Raw genomic sequence first — 5,818 nt, 5'->3', positions numbered from 1 at the left:
CTGAAAGAGAGGTGGAGGGGTATATATAGCCTCCACACAAAATCCAACCGTTACACAGTTTTCCAATCTCGGTGGGACCGAATCAATAAACTCGGTCGGACCGAAAATGTAAACCTAGTGACCGTTAGATTTTCGGTGGGACTGACATGCAACTCGGTAGGACCGATATGGTTAGGGTTTGGGCATAACGTAATCTCGGTGAGACCGATTACACAAACTCGGTGAGACCGAATTTGGTAATTAGCTAACCAGAGAGTTGGTCAGGCAAACTCGGTGGGACCGATTTGCTCTTTCGGTGAGACCGAGTGGAACTTCGGTGAGACCGAAAAGTTACAAAGGGGAAACACTGAGTTTACATTGCAATCTCGGTGGGACCGATTCGCTCTTTCGGTGGGACCGAAAAGTTACGAAAGGGAAACAGAGAGTTTGCAACCCCATCTCGGTGGGACCGAGATCCTTATCGGTAGAACCGAATTGCTAGGGTTTGGCAGTGGCTAATGACAAATGAAACTCCGTGGCGCCGGATAGGAAGAATCAGTAGGACCGAGTTTGGCTTGGAGTTTTGGTCATATGTGGATATGGGAAAGTAGTTGAGGGTTTTGGAGCATATCACTAAGCACATGAAGCAAGAGGCTCATTAAGCAACACCTCATCCCTCCTTAATAGTATTGGCTTTTCCTAAAGACTCAATGTGATCTTGGATCACTAAAATATGAAATGAAGAGTCTTGAGCTTTTGAGCTTGAGCCAATCCTTTGTCCTTAGCATTTTGAGGGTTCCACTTTCATATCCATGCCAGGCCAATCATTGAGCTTTCCTGAAATAATCATCTTGGAATAGCATTAGCTCAATGAGCTATATGTTGTTATGAATTACCAAAACCACCTAGGGATAGTTGCACTTTCAATATCTCCCTTTTTGGTAATTGATGACAACATATAGATCAAAGCTTCGACAAATGATAATAAGAATGAAATATATCGTCGCTTTGAGAAGTATGTGATAAGTAAGAGCTCCCCCTAAATTTGTGCATATTTAAGATTTGCTTTGGACTGTAAATGCACAAAGAGTTAGAGTCATGGGTTACTCTTCCATGTCACATACATCTTGGTGGAGCGCTCAAAATGATAAGAATGAAATACATGCACTCATCACCAAGAATAGTGGATGATCACAAACGATAGATAGAATGATAATATTTAAGCAAGCATCAAGCAAACATTAAGTGTAGCTTATGATCAAAGACATGATCATCGATGTCTCACAGGCATAAGGACGTAGTATCTCACAGACAAGCAAAAAAAGTTCGAAAAACCACCAAATAAAGCAAGAGAGAAAAGCAACACACTCTCTCTCTCTCGAAGCCTATTATCTATACATCTTCTCCCCCTTTGGCAACAAGTTACCAAAAAGTTCCTAGAAAATGCATAGTGCTAAGTCGTCGCTCAGGCTTGATCTTCAGGTGGTGGTGGAGTCCGGATCACTCCAAGGACGAAGGCTTCTGTAGATGTTGAAGTAGTCGCTGGAGTTGGAGCTGAAGTAGATGCTGGAGCTGAGGCTGTAGCTGGTGCTGAGGTGGTGGCTCTGGTGTCAGCAACTGGCACGGCAGACGACCTCGGGCCTCGTGGCACTCTAGAAAAAGCATGAGTCATGGTCCTGCCTCTCCTCTCATTCATGTCCTCCTGGAGCTGCTCCACTGCAGACTGAACTTCCGTTACCTTGACATCCAAGTCATAGAACTTCTGTTCCATGATCCTCTCTAGGCTCTGCTGATTCTTAGTGAGGTTGGCCAGACTTTACTCAATTCTCAGCGTGGATGCAATCAAGTAACCAAGCTGCTCTTGTTTGGTCTTCAAGAAATAATCAGATGCCTCCGCTTGAGTAGGCATCCTGGCAGCTTTTTCCTTCTTCGCCTTCTCCTTCTTTGCAAATGCTTGGGCAGATGATGGTTCATTCTCAGTCATAACAACTTCATTGTCCTCGAAATCTGGACGGATGGGCGGGTGTTCCTTATCCAACAAATATACGCCCATGCCCATCTTGGAGTTGATGAGCTCCTGAATCTGAGGGGCATATCCACAGCTCCTCTTCTGATCAGCAGTTGTCCTCTTAACGGTTTCCACAATGAGACTCATGACCTTGAATTTCTGAGGCACGTCAAAGACATGAAGGAAGTTGATCGCGTGACCTCTGATCATCTTGTGATCTCCAGACTTAGGCAATAGAGTGTGCCTTAGTATCCAATTGATAGTGGGCAGACCTGACAGAAGATAATGCACCGAGCCAAATTTGAAGGTATCAAGTGCTTCATTTGGGATCTCCTTGTACATATTTGACATTGAGTTGTGGTCCATCTTCTTCTTGGCATAGATATCCAAGTCATCTGCTTGCTCCTCTGGGGCATTGATTAGCTTCGCCCATTCCTCAACAGTGGATTGGTACCTTGTACCCTCTGACATCCATGTGATTCTTCCATCCGGGTAGAAGTGTGCTGTGGAGTAGAATTGCATGATTAGCTCCTCATTCCACTTTGTGAGCTTCTGCCCAACAAAGTCTGCAACTCCACACGCACTAAAGCTGTCATACACTCCGGGGTAGTACTCTTCATGTTCCTTCATGTAGGTCCAGTCGACCCATCTCATGTCACAAACGATTGGCTTCTTGTCAAGCAAAACAGTCTCATAAAAATCTTGCTGCTCCTTGGTGTGAAATCTGTAATCCACGGCAGTCCTTCTCCTAGAAGCATACGGATCTGCTTCTCTCCACTTCCTCAGCCCTGAATCTCTCCTGAGCTTCATATCCTCAGCCACAAGATGAGCATCATTGTGGTCTGGGATCTTGGGCTTGAGCTTTCTAAGGACACTCTCTTCCTCTTCTTCAGTAGCTTCAGGCACTGGGGCCTTGTTCTTTTCTGCAGCAGGTATACTCCTTGTGTTTCTCTTTGGTGCTGTCTTAGGCTTAGATGCAGCCTTGGGTGCTTCCTTGGGCTTGGATGCAGCTGTTCCTGACCTTATGGCATCTCCCATAAGTTTGGCTGCCTTGGGCGCTGGTGCAGCTGCCTCTTCTTCCTCCTCCTCTTCTACCATGATGGAGGCCTTGCCAAGGACTCTAGCCACAGTCTTCTTCACCCTCTCTTTCCTCTTTTTGCCCTCAGCTGCAACGGGCTCAATGGGAGCAGGCTTATCAGTTGAGACTCTAGCCTTTGACATGGGCTGCCTGCCTGCTGGCCTCTTAATTTTCAGGCCTGGCTTTGAGCCTTGAGCTGGCTCAACTCTCTTGGAAGTGGCCTCTTCCTCTGCCACATAGTCCTCATCTTCAGAATCAGACGTTCTCTTCTTCCTTTGACGTGTGGTAGCCTTAGGCAGATTGCTGGGGGTGCTCCTGCTGCCATCATCTGAAGAACTTGAGGGGCTAGTGCCCTCACTCATCACCACTTGCTGCTCTGAGAGGTTCTAGCTGTCACTTTGATCAGACATGTTGCAAACTGACTGCTGACCCTGTGAATAGATTATGGATGAGATAGAGTGGATGAGCATCACAAAATGCATAGATTTTTGCAAAAAGAATGATCCAAAAACTTAGTTTTAGTTTCCCACTGAAATCATCTCAGATCTACCGATTTTCAAACTCGGTGATACCGAAGCAGTTTTGGAACCTAAACTAGTGAACTCGGTAGGACCGAGTCACAGTTCGGTGGCACCGAGACTGCTAGGGTTTCACTGAGTTCAAAAATCGGTCACACCGATAAGTAATTCTCGGTCAGACCGAGTCTCACTTGTGCAATGGCATAAGCCAAATCGGTGGGACCGAGTTTTTCAACTCGGTGGGTCCGAGATGGTTTCGGCGGAAACCTAAACCTAGAATTTTCGAATCAAGCCTAATCAATGAGCGTTTTGACTGGATAGAAGTTTATCAAACGTGGCCAGAAACAATATGATCACAATGTGCTAGGAATCAGATTGAGGAATAGCACAAAGATCAAGTCCATACCCTAGTTCGGCGGGGACTTGCTACGGCGGCAACGGCGGGGCAGAAATCCCGTTGACGGCGGCGGAGACCAGCGACTGGAGGCTGCTGGTGGCGAGAAGACGATCCGGAGACCTCGGGGGCAGAGCAGGCTATCGCGCGGGCGAAGGGGTTCGGAGAAATTTCCAAATTTTGCCCGTGACTATATATAGCCTGACCCTGTCGGTGTGACCGAGTGGAACAACTCGGTGTCACCGAGATTCATAACTGCGTGCAGTTACTGAAACTCGGTGAGACCGAAAGGTTCAAATCGGTTGCACCGAGATCGAAAACCTAGATCAACTAAATGATCTCAGTAGGACCGAAAGTGGAGTATCGGTCAGACCGAGAATCATAAAGAGGTTTTGGAAGTTTAAGTCTATGAGGAATCGGGGACTCCGAGCGCTCCTCACACAGAGTGGTTCGAATCTGACTTGATCAAATTTTGTGATGCAGCATGAATAGAGTTTGAGACGAGAAAAGCATAGATAGCTAGAGGAGGTTCTTAGGCATTCTTGTCCATCCACTTGGCAAAAGAAGATAAAGCCAAACAATCAAAGCAACAAGTGGATGTCCTCGAATGAGTAAAATATGCAATCAGCATTCTCACACAATAAGATAGCAAATGAAATATGTGGCAAAGCATGCACAACCAATTCTAGCATCTATCAAGCAATTTGCGATGACTAGGTCATCTATATATGAGTATATTGACTTAGGAGTCAAGTGAGAACACTTGATCGTAGGTCATACTCATCGTTTAAGCTCAAGTGGGGTTACCACTTTTACATAAAGCATTGTTTTGTTCACATCTTTAGAGTTGCTTTAGCTCAAGTCTTAGAGTAAAGCTCCCCCTAGATGTGATATCCCCCCTAAGAGGGATGAACTAACCTTGGGTTTTGTCGATGATGACTTCATGTAGACATTGAAGATGTGGATGCTCAATGTTGATGTAGATCTCTTGGAGCTATCCATTTGAGTGAATTGCACTTTCAATACCTACATGGGTTAGTCCCACAAGGAACAAACAAGGATATCCATAGACATAGAGTGATGCACACACAAGATGATGTCCATGAAAACTTTTAGGTTACCTTGTCCCTTGTCTTACCAACAAGAGGGTTTGTGACTCCTTGAACTAGTGCAAGATGTGGAAGTTGATTGCACTTGTTCTTGCCAAAATGATAAGAGTGAAGTATGTTGGCGGAGTCACCCTCAAGAACTCTCTAGTTCTTCTTCTTTTGGATCCACATCATCTTGATGGGAATCCTTGGAGTTGTAGTCGTACTTGATGAAGTGGAACTTGAAGAAGTCTTGGGAATCCACTTGACTAAGGTCTTAGGAGCTTCTTCAAATGCATCAATTTCCTCTTGAAGCTTGTCCTTGCCTTTTTGCTCGTAGTCTTGTGGTGGAAGATCATCTTGAGCTTGTGTCCCCTTGAAAGAAGTATACTTCTCTTGTTGAGGGACAAACTTTGTCTTGGGGTATTGATCTTCTTCCCATTCAACTCCATTGGCATTGAACTTTCGTTCAAAACCAACACCTTGATTCTTCCGGTGCATTCCTTGCTTGCGCACAATTTCCTCGAATTGCTTACTCCCGGCAAGGCTTTTGTACACTCCTTTCTCTATGATTCCCTTCAATAAGCTATTTTCTTGCTCAAGTGTAACTTGGCTAAGAGAATCATTAGTGGAATAAAGAGAACTACTAGAAGCAACAATATTGGATTTAGCATGATAATTGTTACTACTAGAGGAAGAATCTTTCTTGTTAGACTTGACTTGAGGCATGTAAGTGGATAAGAGTAAACGCTT

Source organism: Triticum urartu, chromosome 7, assembly GCF_003073215.2.
Source record: "Triticum urartu cultivar G1812 chromosome 7, Tu2.1, whole genome shotgun sequence".
In the NCBI taxonomy this organism is placed as follows: Eukaryota; Viridiplantae; Streptophyta; class Magnoliopsida; order Poales; family Poaceae; genus Triticum; species Triticum urartu.
Note: the sequence above shows the minus strand (reverse complement) of the source record.